This window comes from Strix aluco, chromosome W, assembly GCF_031877795.1.
Source record: "Strix aluco isolate bStrAlu1 chromosome W, bStrAlu1.hap1, whole genome shotgun sequence".
NCBI lineage: Eukaryota > Metazoa > Chordata > Aves > Strigiformes > Strigidae > Strix > Strix aluco.
The window spans coordinates 5,060,563-5,077,416 of record NC_133970.1 but is presented as its reverse complement, the minus strand read 5'-3'; the positions used below and the strand labels follow the sequence as shown (position 1 = coordinate 5,077,416).

The 16,854-nt window shown below is 48.8% G+C and overlaps 1 protein-coding gene across 6 annotated transcripts in view; it reads left to right on the top strand.

Annotated features, from left to right (window-relative positions):
- The window catches only part of LOC141917554 (ubiquitin-associated protein 1-like), an 84,722-nt gene that overhangs the window by 42,016 nt on the left and 25,852 nt on the right, over positions 1 to 16,854 (top strand). The window lies entirely within an intron of this gene.

Genomic DNA, 16,854 nt, shown 5'->3' with positions numbered 1-16,854 from the left:
GAGCCACGTTTTCCACTCGGGCAGCGATGTCCTGCTACAGTGCAGCAGCCCAGATGGGTTTACCTCTGCGCTGCCAATTGGTCTTCTTCCACTCCTGTAGCCACCCCCACAGGGCGTTAGCCACCATCCAGGAGTCAGTGTAGAGATACAGTACTGGCCACTTTTCTCGTTCAGCAATCTTTAGGGCTAGTTGGATTGCTTTTACTTCTGCAAACTGACTTGACTCGCCCTCTCCTTCAGTGGCCTCAACGACTTGTCTTGTGGGGCTCCACACAGCAGCTTTCCACTTCCGATGGTTTCCTACCACACGACAGGATCCATCAGTAAACAGAGCATACCGCCTTTCATCTTCTGGTAACTCGTTATATGGCGGTGCCTCTTGGGCACGAGCCACCTCCTCAGGCAGTGCTCCAAAATCTCTGCCTTGTGGCCAGTCCATGATCTCTTCCAGGATCCCTGGACGGTTGGGTTTTCCCAGTCGAGCTCGTTGCGTGATTAACGCTACCCATTTACTCCAGGTAGCACTGGTTGCATGGTGCGTAGAAGGGATGTTTCCTTTGAACATCCAATGTAATACAGGCAATCGCGGTGCCAAGAGGAGCTGTGCTTCTGTACCAACAACTTCGGAAGCGGCTCGAATCCCCTCATATGCTGCCAATATCTCCTTTTCAGTTGGAGTGTAGTGGGCTTCTGATCCTCGATATCCCCAGCTCCAAAATCCTAATGGTCGACCTCGAGTTTCACCTGGTATCTTCTGCCAGAGGCGCCATGTGAGGCCATGCTCCCCAGTCGATGTGTAAAGTATATTTTGCACATCTGGTCCTGTCCGAACAGGCCCAAGAGCTACCGCCCGAGCTATCTCCTGTTTGATGTGCTCAAAGGCTTGTTGTTGCTCAAGACCCCACTCAAAATGGTTCTTCTTTCGGGTTACTTGATAGAGAGGGCTCACCAGCTGACTGTAACCTGGAATGTGCATCCTCCAAAATCCCACAAGTCCTAAGAAAGCTTGTGTTTCCTTCTTGTTGGTCGGTGGAGACATAGTTGCTATCGTGTTGACAACCTCCATAGGCACATGGCGGCGTCCATCTTGCCATTTTATTCCCAAGAACTGAATCTCCTGTGCTGGTCCCTTGACCTTGCTTTTCTTTATGGCAAACCCAGCTCTCAGAAGAATCTCAATTACTCTTTGTCCTTTCTTGAACACTTCTTCTGCCTTGTTGCCCCACACAATGATGTCATCGATGTACTGTAGATGTTCAGGGGCATCACCCTTTTCCAGTGCAGTTTGAATTAGTCCATGACAAATAGTGGGGCTGTGCTTCCACCCCTGGGGCAGTCGATTCCAGGTATACTGGACACCCCTCCACGTGAAAGCAAACTGTGGCCTGCACTCTTCTGCCAAAGGAATTGAAAAGAATGCATTGGCAATGTCGATTGTGGCGTACCACTTGGCTGCCTTTGACTCCAGTTCATATTGGAGCTCTAACATATCTGGTACAGCAGCACTCAGTGGTGGCGTCACTTCGTTCAGGCCACGATAATCTACTGTTAATTCCACCCTCCGTCAGACTTTTGCACCGGCCATATTGGGCTCTTAAAAGGCGAATGTGTCTTACTGATGACACCTTGGGTCTCCAGTTGACGGATCAGTTCTTGGATGGGAGCCAGAGAGTCTCAGTTTGTGCGATACTGCCGTCGGTGCACGGTTCTCATAGCACTTGGCACCTGTTGTTCTTCAACTCGCAACAGTCCTACAACAAAAGGATCTTCAGAGAGGCCAGGCAGATTAGACAACTGTTTGACCTTCTCTGTGTTCACACTGGCCACACCAAAAGCCTATTGGTATCCTTTTGGGTCTTTGAAGTACCCCCTCTTGAGGTAGTCAATGCCCAAGATACAAGGGGCTTCTGGGCCAGTTACAATGGGATGTTTTTCCCACTTGTCCCCGGTCAAGATAACCTTGGCCTCCAGTACTGACAGTTCTTGACATCCCCCTGTCACTCCTGAGATCCAGATAGGTTCTGCCCCTCTATAACCTGATGGTATTAACGTACACTGTGCTCCGGTGTCGACTAAAGCCTGGTACTTCTGTGGATTTGATGTGCCAGGCCATCGAATCCACACTGTCCAATACACCCGATCATCCCTTTCCTCCTCCTGGCTGGAGGCAGGGGCCCTCTATTCCCGTTCTTGGTCAGAGTATTCACTGTCTGACCCTTGCCGTGCCAGGCCGGAAACTCCTTCATCAGGGCCAAGGGAGGTGATCTCAGTCTTCCTGTATCTGGGAGATCGCTGATTACTTTCTTGTGGTTTCACACCAGCTACATTAACAACCTTCTTGGATGTCTTCTTCTTGGCAGGGGTCTTTCCTCGCAATTCATGTACACGAGCTTTCAACTTGAAGGTGGGTTGACCATCCCACTTCCTCATGTCCTCCCCCTGGTCACACAGGAAGAACCAAAGTTCGCCACGTGTCATGCGCCTGGGGTTCCCTTTCCCTCTGACTGGGGCGGAAGAGAACTGATTTCTTGGGGTGCTCCTGACATCTAGGGCGCTCGCCCATAGAGGTGAGGAGGTACCAAGACTCTCTTCAAAGTTCTGAAGCCAGGAAGAGACTGCCTCCACAGCTGGTGTATATCTTAGTCCTTCTCCCACATCCATTGCGGGATAGTACATCGCGGCCAAGCCGGCAGAATACGAGGATGGCGCACCTTTAATCACCTTCCTCCACATGGCCCGTGTGCACAGGACATCCTCTGGATTTTTAGGGGCTTCATCATTATCTGGATCACCATAGATGACTTCCAGCACTGCTAATTCTCTCAGGTACTGGACACCTTCATCTGCAGTAGCCCACTTCGCTGGGGAGTTGTCCATAAGATTTTCCTTGAAAGGATATCTTGCTCTAACACTTGAAAGGAGCCGTCTCCACAGACTGCAAATTCCTGTTTCTTTTCCAATTCCCCTTTCAATTCCTCAATTTCTAGCAAGGGAACCCAGCTGTTGGGCTTCCTTACCTTCCAGCTGCTGAGCATCAGCCCCATTATCCCAGCATCGAAGCAGCCAGGCAGCAATCCGCTCACCCGGCTGGCGGCTATAGTCTTTCCGCAGATCTCGCAGTTCTGATGACGTCAGGGACCGGGTAGTTTCTGCCTCCTGTTTGAGTTCTGTTATTCCCTCTTCTGACCCCTTTGCTGAAGGATCCGCTTCTTCCTCCTCTTTCTCCTCCCTTATTAATCGAGGGTATGGACCTGTTGTTCTCCTTGTCCACTGTTTCTTTTTTACTACTGGGGCAATCTCTGCTGTTGTTGTTATTGTTTGAGTCCCCATCTCCACCACAGTCCTTTGAGAGCACTGAACTGCAGCTCGATAAGCACAGGCCAGGCCCCAGTACAGCGCTAGGAGTTGCTGATTTTCACTGGGATAGGCAAGGCACCCTTCGATCAGGTGTTGTGTCAGGTTTGCGGGGTTGCTTGCCTGTTCAGGGGTAAGATCCCAGGCTACAGGAGGTGATAACCGTCCTAGGAATCTGCCCAAATCCTTCCACTCCCCCTGCCACCCAGGGACAGGCCGCCTCAGGGCACATTTTGGTATTATCTCACCCAGAATTTGCCTTCTCTTACACCAAAAACCTACCGAGCTCTACACAGCCCACAAGAGGCATTAATGAACAGTATCAAAGAGCTAACGTAAGGATTAATAAGTACCTCGGGAGCCTGCAGAATAAAACCACTCATGATGTTCCCAATTTCTTCCAGCATGTTCCCGAGCTTAGCAAAATAAAGATAAGCAGAGCAATAAACAAACCCGTGACCAGCACAAGAGCTTGTCGCTTACTAACTGCTATAGCTATAGCACAATTAATGTAAAACTGCTGTTGTCTTCCCCACGTTGGGCGCCAAAAAAGACTGTGGTGGTTTGACCTTGGCTAAATGCCAGGTACACTCCAAGTTGCTTTATCACTTCCCCCCTTCCCCCTTTTCTTCTCAACTGGGCAAAAGGGGGAAAGAAAATAAGATAGGAAAAAAAACCAACCCTTGTGGGTAAAACAAAAGCAGTTTTAATATAAGCAAAGCGAAGCAAAGGTCTGTGCATGGAAGCAAAAAGAAAACATATTTCTTCTCTACTTCCCATGAACAGGCGATGTCGGGCCTTCTCAGGAAGCAGGGCTCCAGTACGCATAGTGGTTGCCTCGGAGGACCAAGGGTGATCCCACCCCCTTCCTCCTTTCTCCCAGCTTTATACTGAGCAGACGTCATATGGTCTGGAATATCCCTTTGGTCAGTTCGGGTCAGCTGTCCTGGTTGTGTCCCCTCCCATGATCTTGTCCACCCCGTCCCACCGGGGGGGGGGCGGGGTGTCACATCTCACTCAGATGAGGGAGACAAGTGACTCAGATTCACAAATCCCCAACGAAGCGGACAACAGTTCTCAAAGTCTAAACATTTATTAACTACCTACAATGTACTAATCACAGAATCACACAGAATCGTCTAGGTTGGAAAAGACCTTGAAGATCATCCAGTCCAACCATTGACCTAACACTGACAGTTCCCAACTACACCAGATCCCTCAGCGCTACGTCAACTCTAAAAGACCTCCAGGGATGGGGACTCCACCACCTCCCTGGGCAGCTCATTCCAATGCCTAACAACCTGTTCTGTAAAGAAATGCTTCCTAATATCCAGTCTAAACCTTCCCTGGTACAATTTGAGGCCATTCCCTCTTGTCCTATAGCTTATTACTTGGTTAAAGAGACTCATCCCCAGCTCTCTGCAACCTCCTTTCAGGTAGCTGTAGAGGGCAATGAGATCTCCCCTCAGCCTCCTCTTCTCTCGACTAAACAACCCCAGTTCCCTCAGCCGCTCCTTGTACGACATGTGCTCCAGACCCTTCATCAGCTTCGCTGCCCTTCTCTGGACATGCTCGAGTAATTCAATGTCCTTTTTGTAGTGAGGGGCCCAAAACTGAACACAGTAATCGAGGTGTGGCCTCACCAGTGCCGAGTACAGGGGTAAGATCCCTTCCCTGTCCCTGCTGGCCATGCTATTTCTGATACAAGCCAGGATGCCATTGGCCTTCTTGGCCACCTGGGCACACTGCTGGCTCATGTTCAGCCGGCTGTCAATCAACTCCCCCAGGTCCCTCTCTGACTGGCAGCTCTCCAGCCACTCCTCCCCAAGCCTGTAGCGCTGCTGGGGGTTGTTGTGGCCCAAGTGCAGCACCCGGCATTTGGCCTTATTGAACCTCCTCCAGTTGGCCTCAGCCCATCGCTCCAGCCTGTCCAGGTCTCTCTGCAGAGCCTCCCTACCCTCGAGCAGATCAACACTCCCACCCAACTTGGTGTCGTCTGCAAACTTACTGAGGGTGCACTCGATCCCCTCATCTAGATCATCAATAAAGATGTTAAACAGGAGTGGCCCCAAAACCGAGCCCTGGGGGACACCACTCGTGACCGGCCGCCAACTGGATTTAACTCCGTTCGCCGCAACTCTTTGGGCTCGGCCATCCAGCCAGTTTTTTATCCAGCGAAGCGTGTGCCCATCCAAGCCTCGAGCAGCCAGTTTTGCCAGGAGAATGCTGTGGGAAACGGTGTCAAAGGCCTTGCTAAAGTCAAGGTAGAGAACATCCACAGCCTTTCCCTCATCCAATAAGCAGGTTGCCCTGTCGTAGAAGGAGATCAGGTTTGTCAAGCAGGACTTGCCTTTCATAAACCCATGCTGACTAGGCCTGGTCCCCTGGTTGTCCATTATATGACTTTTAATGGCACTCGAGATGACCTGCTCTATGACCTTCCCTGGCACCGAGGTCAGACTGACAGGTCTATAGTTTCCTGGATCGTCCTTTCTGCCTTTCTTGTAGATGGGTGTCACATTTGCCACCCTCCAGTCCAATGGGACCTCCCCAGTTAGCCATGACTTCAGGTAAATCATGGAAAGCGGTTTGGCGAGCACATCTGCCAACTCCCTCAGCACCCTTGGGTGTAACCCATCCGGTCCCACAGACTTGTGTGCATCCAAGTGGTGTAGCAGGTCTCTGACCACCTCCTCTTCTACTGTGCTGACCTCATTCTGCTTCCCCTCCCCATCTAGCAGCTCATGAGTCTGGGTGTCCAGGGAACAGCCAGTTCCACTGCTAAAGACTGAGGCAAAGTAGGCGCTGAGCACCTCAGCCTTTTCCTCATCCTTAGTTACCATGTTTCCTTCTGCATCCAATAAAGGAGGGAGATTTTCCCTAATCCTCCTTTTGCTGTTAACAGATTTATAGAAACATTTTTTGTTATCCTTAACAGCTGTGGCTACTTTGAGCTCTAGCTGTGCTTTGGCTCTCCTAATGTTCTCCCTGCATAGCTTCACTACATCTTTACAGTCTTCATGAGAGGCCTGGCCCCTCTTCCAAAGGCGATAGATTCTCCTTTTGTTCTTGAGATCCAGCCAAAGGTCCCTGTTTAGCCAGGCCAGTCTCCTTCCCCGCCTGCTTGTTTTTCAGCACACGGGAACAGCCTGCTCCTGTGCCTTTAAGACTTTGCTCTTGAAGTATGTCCAGCCTTCCTGGACTCCCATATCCTTCAAGGCAGCCTCCCAAGGGATTTTGTTAATCAGTCTTTCAAACAGGTCAAAGTTAGCCCTCCGGAAGTCTAAGGTGGCAGTTTTACTAACCCCTCTCTTTGTTTCTCCAAGGATCGAAAACTCAATCATCTCCTGATCACTGCACCCTAGACAGCCTCCAGCCTTTACTTCCCCCACAAGCTCTTCCCTGTTCACAAGAAGCAGGTCCAGGAGGGCACCTTCCCTGGTCGGCTCACTCGCCAGCTGTATGACGAAGTTATCCTCCACACATTCCAGGAACATCCTGGATTGTTCCCTCTCTGCTGTGTTGTGATCCCAGCAGATACCCGGGAGGTTAAAGTCCCCCAGAAGAACAATGGCAAGTGACCGCGAGATTTCTCCCAGCTGTTTATAGAAGGCTTTGTCTACGTCACTGCTTTGGTTGAGGGGTCTATAGCAGACTCCCACAGCCACATCTGCTTTATTGGCCCTTAACCTGATCCAAACACTCTCAACCCCGTTATCACTATACTTGATTTCTGAGCTGTCATAGCAATCTCTTACATACAGGGCCACTCCACCACCTCTCCTTCCCTGTCTATCCCTCCTGAAGAGCTTGTAGCCATCGATTGCAGCACTCCAGTCGTGTGAGGCATCCCACCACGTTTCTGTTATAGCTACTATGTCACAGTTCTCGTGCTGCATCATGGCTTCAAGCTCCCCCTGTTTGTTGCTCATACTGCGTGCATTGGTATAGATGCACTTGAGATGAGTTAATGAATCCAACACCTTTTTGTGAGTGTGGGCCCCATTCCCTACCAGACCCTTCTCAGGTGCTTCCACGGTTCCTAAACATCTTTCCCTTCTCTCAAATTAAGTGGCAGAGGGAGAGCCCTCACCAGTCCACCATCCTTCAAGCTTTGGCATGCTTCCCTTGAGCTTATTCCTAACAGGCCCAGTTATCTCCCCATCCCCCCTCATATCTAGTTTAAAGCCCTGTCAATAAGCCCTGCTAACTCCTGCCCCAGAATCCTTTTCCCCCTCTGGGACAGCTGCATCCCACCTGTCCCATTTGTTGCCAGCAGACCAGGTGCCTTATAAACCTTGCCATGATCAAAGAACCCAAAATTCCAACAGTGGCACCAGTCTCTGAGCCACATGTTAATCAGATATGTTTTCCACCCTCTCTCAGTGGTTTTCCCTTCCACTTGAGGGATTGATGAAAACACGACCTGAGCTCCCGAGCCTTCAACTAGCCACCCCAGTGCCTTGAAGTCCTTTTTGAGTGACTTTAGGCTTCTCTCTACCACCTCATTGTTACCTGCCTGGATAACCAACAAAGGGTAGTAATCAGAGGGCTGTACCAGAGAAGTGACCTTCCTTTTAATATCTCTGACCCGAGCCCCAGGGAGGCAGCAGACCTCTCTATGGTATGGGTCTGGTCGACATATGGGCCCCTCCGTACCCCTCAGAACAGAATCACCCACTACAATTACCCTCCTTTCCTTCTTACTTGAAGAAGTCGCAAGTCGTGGGGCTGAGGGACAAGCTGTGGGTGACTCACCAGATGCGTCCTCGTTCCCATCTTCATTCAGCTAGCTGTCTAGTTCCAAAGCCTCCTACCTGTTGTATAATGACAACTGGGAAGGTGAGGGGGGCCGAGAAGGTTTTTGCTTGCCTTTCCAAGGAAGGACCTGACTCCATTCCCCCCTGTCCCCCACATGCCCTCCTTCTGCCTGGTGAGAAGAGGAGAGGGAGTCATGTATTTCTTGTGGAGCCTCTACCTGCTGCCTTTGTCTCAGAGTGTGGCTCTACCAGCCAATATTGCTTTCACACTCTTTGATCATTCTCAACCTTTCTACCTCCTCCCTCAGTTCAACCACCTGCCTGAGCAGATCGTTTACTTGATCACCCCACACACAAACGGTGTCTCTGACTCCCTCCGGTTCAAGTGCCAGGCTCAGGCACTCTCAGCAGGCAGAGACCTGCACAGCTGCCTGTTTGTGCGGGACCTCTCTCTGGGTTCCCACATTCCTCATCACTCTGCCTCTTGGCCCTGTTGTGACTATTGTCTTCCCTCTGGCTGGGAGGTGAACCAATCCCTGGGTGCTGATTCCCACTCACTGTGCTCTCACGTCCCTGCAGTGCTGTTCCTTCCCTCCCCTCTCTCTGGCACTGGACAATTGCTTGCAGGGCTCAAACGTCCCTTGTGCAGTGGCAGAGCCTCAGCCCTGCTCTACAAGCTGCCCCGGGGCGCCCACAGTCAAGTACTATCCGATCACCCTAAGATCTGGGGACAGCCCTCCGCCAGGGTTCTTATCACCTGATCAAGGGTGGGTGGTGCTGGTTCTGCCCACACTAACCCGGCAGCCCACCCAGCTCGTTACTGAGGGGAGGGGTGTGAGTCCGGTGAGTGACTGCTGGTGTGGTTACAGCTCGTTCAGGACAGGCGCTACTGGCCCTTGGCTCCGTCCGCTGCCCCCGCCGCCTCAGCTGCCCGCCCACCGGCCTGCCAGCCTCTTTAGAGCCTGCTAGCCGTCTTCTTGGCTCCAAAAGATTCAAAAGCCCCCCAGAAAAGCTCCTTGCCGGTCCCTTTTGCCGCGATTCCCCCCCAGGGTGGGCTTCTCTACACTGGAGCTGGTCTCCTCGGCGAGTGACCGTTGGTGTGTTTACATCTCGTTCAGAACAGGCAATAATTGAACACACGATAGTTGGCTAAGTATATAGCAAGTTGTGGCAAGCAATACAATATGCCTTGTGTGATAGACAGTAAACTGTTCGTTCATCAAATTCCATTAAAGATACTGGGAGCTCGTGACATGTTATTCCATAAACTATGTAGGCCTAAGCTTAATCTTAACTATTACATTGTGTAATGACTGACTGCAAGTGCTTATCTAAGTTGAAATGCTGAAGCAAGGACTCCTACTATGCAAAAGACTGAAAAGAGGGAGAAAGGGAAGAAGGACAAAGGGGAGAAAGACAAAGGGGAGAAGAAGAAGAAAAAAGGGGGTAGTGTCTATATTCTGTAAGATATAAACAAAAGCTTTGTGAGCCACTCTCAGGAAAGCAGGAAATACAAGGAGTTGGTGATGCGAGGAAGACCCGGATGGAGCGACCCCCTAGCTGCAAAGTGCGCAGACGCAGAGTACGCCCCTCAGAGAGACCCGATACCGGAAGGCGGAGGATATAAAAAAGACGGACCCTTGGGAAGTGAGTGCGTGCCGTTAGTGGAGCAGGGACTCCCCGGCCACCCAGCGCTGTTTTGCTTGTTGCCGCTTGCTAAATAAACAATTGAAATTTTGATTGGCTCTGACTCACATCAATTTGAGAAATCTACTTATAACACCTTGCATTTCTTAATGGGAAAGGGAAAAGAGGGAGATAGAGGGAATGGGGAAATACAGATCACCGGTCTGGGTTTCTGCGCTGATCCCGCCAGCGAGGGTTCCAGGAGGCACAGGAGGCAGCCGTCTTTTTCGCTGGCATCCGTCTTCTTCACTTCACTGCACTCTCCAGGGCCCCCCCTACCGCCTCCTTCCCCCCCCCTTGATTTATACCCACTTTCCTTGGGTCCATCCCCTAGGTCGACCCACATACCTACGTATCCCATGTACGGGGAGGGGTAAGGTGTTTCACGGGATGATGTAATTAGCATGATCATGTTAGCCCTCGTTAGCATATTGAGGGGTGTTAACTTTAATATGCATTTTGTGGATAATGAAGCAAAGGTCATTCACCGGACAGATGGCCCTTGAAATTTGGCCAGGTGCACCAGAGCAGAGCCGTCCTGTCTTCACAGGGCTCCCTCCTCCAGCTGCATCCTGTGTTACTGGGGCAGCCTTATCAGCTTCGACCTCCACAGAATGCACCCTGTGACTCATAGTTTTGTCTTGCGAGTGTTTGAGGCATTTCTTTGATCAGCCTCAACTTTTGCTTTCTCAGGCTGTTTTTCTTAGATTCTCACAGGGGGGAAAATGTCAGAAAGAGCCTTGGTGCTGTGTAAGCACTACTCAGCAGTAGCCACAACACCAGTGTGCTATCAACACCCTGCCAGCTCCCAACATAAAACACAGCACCATGAGGGCTGCTACAGGGGAAAACCAATTCCGGCTCAGCCAGACCCAGTACAAGGTGAAAGTAAACTGTGGCCTGCACTCTGCTACCAGAGGGATTGAGAAAAATGCATGGGCAATATCAACCGTGGCGTACCACTTGGCTGCCTTCAACTCTAGTTCATACTGAAGCTCTAGCATGTCTGGCACAGCAGCACTCAGTGGTGGTGTGACTTCATTCAGGCCACGATAGTCTACTGTTAGTCTCCACTCTCCTTCAGACTTTTGCACTGGCCATATGGGGCTGTTAAAGGGTGAGCGAGTCCTGCTGATCATTCCTTGGCTCTCCAGTTCAGAAATCAGCGTATGGATGGGAATCAGGGAGTCTCAGTTGGTGCGATATTGCCGCCAGTACACTGTTGTGGTAGCAATTGGCACCCGTTGTTCTTTGACCCTCACCAACCCCACAATGGAAGGGTCCTTCAAGAGACTGGGTAAGGTGGACAGCTGTTCAGTTTCCTCCATCCCCAGTGGGTACCCCTTTGGGTCCCTGAAGTACCCTCTCCTGAGCTAGTCTATGCCAAGGATGCATGGAGCCTCTGGGCCAGTCACAAAGTGGTGTTCTTCCCACTCATTCCCAGTTAGGCTTATTTCAGCCTCCAACACAGTCAGCTGTTCAGATCCCCCTGTCACACCAGAAATACAAATGGGTTCTGCCCCTTTATAGCTTGATGGCACCAGGGCACACTGTATACTGCTGTCCACTAATACTCCTGTGGGTCTAACGTGCCAGACCATTGAATCCACACAGTCCTATAAACCCGGTTGTCCCTCTCCTCCACCTGGCTGGAGGCAGGGCCCCTCTAGTCCTGGTCATAGGATTCTCCACTCAATTCTTGTAAAAACAGATTAGAATTTATTCTCATAGGATCATGTTGTGGGAGGATATCGGACCTGCACAACTCTATGAGAGTTATAACAAGCAAAGCCGTTTATTTTTCCAATAGTACATACTTATGCTCTCGCCAAAGCTCTTACTTCATAATTAGCAAATCAGCAATTAGACAGCTATCAACCTTTTCTCCTGTCAGCATCAGACCACTCTAACACGCACTGTGCAGACCAATCACCTTCTTGTTCACGCACTGTTCACGCGGCGGTAACTTCTCACAGTTCAGTACTTTTCCACAGTTCAGTGTTGCAGCTGGCCGTTGTTTTTCCCTGCCACCTTGGCACAACTCGGCAGTTTCTTATCTTTCTCCCAAGGCCTGTTTTTCATCAAAGCCTTGCTGCTTCTCAGAGGCTGTGCAGGGCTGACAGGCCGATGCCTCCCACATCTCCCCCTTCTTTGTTTTATAGCTGCACCTCCAAGACTTGTTTCAGAGCTTTATCAGTTAGGGTTTAGAAAAACTTCAAAAAACACAGCATACTTAAAATAGTTTTACAGAAGGCTAGGAACAATACAGCAGTTACAGTTACTAGTTGAAAAGACTAGGACAGTCTTTGACTAAGTATTACAAAATAAAGAATGTACAAAATAGCACACTTACTTAATGGGGTACTAACATTCAGATCCGCAATTGCTGGGGAACCCTGGATGCAGCGAGAATTTAGAGTGCCCTTCCTCGCAAACCGGAAATCCTACGCGATGCGTCCATCCGTAGGTGAGGCATCCAACATCGCTGCAAGCAGGTCCAGCCTCTAAATCAACAGGCCAAAATAACTGGCAATTTTCTTTGAGCGGAAACATCTGATTTCATCCTCCTGTTGGGTTCCACCCAGAGCCTGGCCACCACTCAAGGGGGAAAACCAAGGGAGTTTCTAATAAGGTCAAACACTTGAGTTCTTAATTCTTAATATTGCTAAACAAAGGAAGTTGAATACACACATTCTTATAGCATTTCATCCTTATTAATAACTTCCGACGCAGAAGTCTCGGGCACAACTTAAACGACCAATTTGATGAAGTTGATGCCACTTTATTAAAGGCTACACAGCATTTTATACTCTATCACAAGCTTCACGCGCCGCTATCTTATTGCTAATAGGCTAAAGCTACTTGTTCACGCGCCCTTCTGCCCTCTATGATTGGTCCCAGTGTGGTGTCCACGCGCTGCTCTCCCCCCAGGTAGACCCCCTGTTTTTGACATTCCAACATCTTTATCTCTTGGGCAGGAATGTAGTTTCTCAGGCCGTCTCGGCCTTGTTTGTGTCCTTGAACACAGCTGCAGCTTGCTGTTACAGTGAGGCCCTTTGGCCTGGATCGCTCATAATATGTCCGTTATTTCCCAGCCATTCCACAAATCCCCCTTTTTGTTTTTGAGTGGTCCAGACTTCTCTTTTCTTAAACATTTGTTCAACCAGACTATTCAACATCCCTCGCAAACACTGAAACAGACAGGGAAGATGCAACATCAAGATTAGTAAACCTACTAGCACTATCAATGCTCCTTTGACCAAGGTCTGCAACCAGCCCCCCATCCCGAGTCTAGTGAGCCAATCGGAAAAGGGGTCATGTCCTTCAGTAATATGTTTCATATTCTCACGCAGTTTTGCTAATTGCTGGTGCATGCTCTGTGAATGGTCAGACAAATTAAAGCAACACATCCCTTCAAAATCTTTACATCCGTGTCCGTGTGCTAATAATAAAAGATCTATAGCAGCTCGATTTTGTAAGGTAGCATGTCTAACACTATCAACATCGGTGAGTAATGCGCTTATCATTTGCGAAGTCAAATTAGATTGTTTCTCACCCCAACAAGCCAATCGCTGTATATTTTTTGCATTTATGGCAGCCATTCCTCCTGGGAGGAAAAAGGATGTGACTATAATTGTGACTAGCGATGGTAGCTGCACTTCATCATTGCATGTTTCATCAAAGTTTCGAATAGATCTGCGTGATCTTCGCCCCTGACTCTGACTGGGATTTAGCAAATCTCTCATGTGGGGAGCAAACAATGTTAGTCGTCCAAGATAGCAAGGACCACCGACAGGTCGTATAGGAATACCAGGCCATGCTCTATCCCCACAAATCAGAAACACTCCAGGTGGAAGTTTAAAGCCCCCTGTGGTTTCTACGGAGAATCCTCCTGTTTTCAAATTATTCCAAGAAGAATGCCCTGTCACATTTTGATAACCTACAAACAAATCTTGGCGACCATTCTGAGCTAACCAAATATGCCATGGGTCTCCGAACCAAACCACTCCTGTGCCATTCACTGGCTGCAGCTGAGGAACCACATTATGGCAGTTCGGCATCCCGGTAACATCAACATACTTAACAGGTGTAACACTGGCCAACAAATCCAATTCTTGCAAGGGTAAAGAAGTTAACTGATTTAGATTCTCAATGACTGTCTTTTGCCAAGCTGCATTACGCATGGAAGGCCAATTTAAAATGAAACAACTATCATCATCTGGTCTGCCAATCAGGTTCACTCTCTGTTGTTTCCAATATCCTTCAAAATCAGTTTCATTTTCCCACAACGGAATGCCAATTCAACAGGTTCTAAAAGGATCATCTGCTTGTTGCAGACTCAAACAGAAATCCTTTATCCCAGATGTGTTTGCCCAGGTTACCCAAATGTTTGCTCTGGGTTCGATGTCCAAAATCCCTTCACTGCCTAATATGAGCCAAGTCAAAACAAACGTGATCCACGTTTGACATATAGCCATCACTTCACCTCCCTTTCTCAGGTGTCCTGGTACACCTGCCAGCTTCGAGAACAGTTCTTTCCCCACACCACAACTCTTATCTACTATCTTATTGTTCTAATTAACACACTGCAAAGCCAAGCATCTACAAAGCTTCAAACCCAACTTCTGCTAAAACCCTTTATCCAAGGTTTTCAATTAAGCCTATAACTTTAACAAACTACTGCTGCTTTCTAAAAACTAAGCCTGCCTTTCTGTAATTAAAAGCAGATTGCTGATATGTTGGCTTGTTGGCAAAGTCAGACAACCAACTTGCTTCAGTATAAACTTAATCAAACCAAACCCTCTAAAAGCTATGTCGTGTCCCTCTGTCTGATCTGTGATAAGCAGTTGTATTCAAACAGCCATGCAAAACGACTGCAAGCCCAGTAAAAGACAAAAGGCTTCTCTGTTTGCTGGATGTAGTGCTGTCAGCAACGAGGTCAGAACCAGGTTCAGTCGATGTTGGCGTCTCTGAAGTGCCTCAAAACACAGGGTGCTTCGTCCAGTTCGCAGAGGCCTACGTAGATGAATTGTTACCTGTAAAGACACAAGCATAAACCCCTGCCTAGGACCTGTGAGTGAGCCTAGTGCTCTGCGTCGTTCTTCCTGACTTCCCCTTTCCAGGGCCGCACCCATTGACTCAGTACCCATCTGACGCCGGTATCTGTAACAACACAAGCATATCCCCGACCGGTCATTCTTAGTTCTGCAGGTCCTCTCCATTCTCCTGTAACGACATCCCTGTATTGAACAAAAACATTATTGTCACATTGGTTTATACCAGATTTCAAACCCAAACTATGTATTATTACTGGTGGTTCCTCCCTATCACCTGTGAGCCGTAAGTAATTTAACACATACACCGCTTTTGCAAGTCGCTCTGCAGCAGCCAAGACCTCTCCCCCTTTTTGTTTTTGCCAAAGCGCTTTCAAGGTTTGATGCGCTCTTTCCACGATGGCTTGTCCCGTGGGGGAATGCGGTATTCCTGTGATGTGACGTATACCCCAGAGTTGGCAAAAATGAGTAAATTTCCGAGAGGTGTAGGCCAGACCATTATCAGTTTTGATCTCTGCAGGCACACCCAGTGCCATAATTGCAGCATGCATATGTTTAATGACATGCTGTGCTGTTTCTCCTGTTTGTGCTGTTGCCCAGAGTGCTAGAGAAAAGGTATCAATAGAGACATGCACATACTTAAGCCTGCCAAATTCTGGGATATGGGTCACATCCATTTGCCAGAGTTGTAGAGGTTGGAGTCCTCGGGGGTTCACTCCCAAACGGAGGCCGACTCCTACCTTCTGGCAATCGGGACAGGATTGCACAATTCCTCTAGCATCAGCCACAGGAATGTGAAATTGTCTGGCTAACATTTTTGCTGACTGGTGGAAAAACTGGTGTGACAGCCTGGCCTGTTCAAAGGTGTTAACGGCAGGGCCCGTCCAGGCTGGAGCGACAAGCTGATCGGCTCGAGCGTTTCCCAGCGCAAGGCCTCCACACTGCTGATGACTGCGAATGTGCATAATGAAATATTCATTCTGACATTGGTTCAAAAGTGTTAGCAATTGTAACAACAAAGTATGTAATACAGGATTTCGCACCGGTTTCACCATGCTGTTTTCCAGACGTTGTACTGTACCTGCAACATACAATGAGTCTGATACTATATTGAGAGGTTCTTGAGACCAGCGTTGAAATGTCCAGATAACAGCTCGAAGTTCTAAAGTCTGTAAAGAGTCACCAGGTACTCCAGGGAGTATTTGATGTTCCCAGGTGTCCCCTTCCTTCCAGGTGACTGCAGCCCTTTGAGATTTCCGTCCAGCATCAGTGAAGACAGTTATCCCTTCTACTGGAACCTCTGATCGCAGGGGTAGATGTACAAACCGCTGATGGCATAATAGTGACAAAAGCTTATCCGATGGATAACTATTGGTGACAGTACCTAAGAAATCAGCAATTGCTATTTGAAAGACAGTTGAAGCAGATAATAACCAATCTAAATAGAACTGAGATACAGGTATGTAGATGACTTCTGGTTCAATGCCTGAGATGTCTAAAATTCACTGCCTCCCTTTTATGACAAGCTGTGAAAGTAATTCAGGACGTGTAACAACTGTGTTTCTGGGCTGGAAAGGGAGAAAAATCCATTCCAAAATTTGTAAATTTGGTTTTGTTTCACTCAACTGAATAATAAGCCCCAATGGGTGTTCACGTTCACCCCCAGAGTTAACTAACATAAAAGAAAGAGCTTTATCATCCAGTCGCCTGTGAGTATGAGTTGTCATGATTTTATTGCTAATTACTTGCTGTTGATCCTCATCCAGTTGACGGCGCTCCTGAGCTTGTACAGACGTGCCCAGGAGTGGCACCAAAGGTTTCAGATCATCGTTCGTAATTCCACAGATATTACGAACCCACTGGATATCCCCAATTAATCTCTGTACATCAGACAATGTTTCCATTTTTGTGTTGATTTTAATCTTTTGAGGACGAATCATTGCATTTGTAATAATCCAGCCCAGATACAGCCATGGTCCCTGTTTCTGAATTTTCTCTGG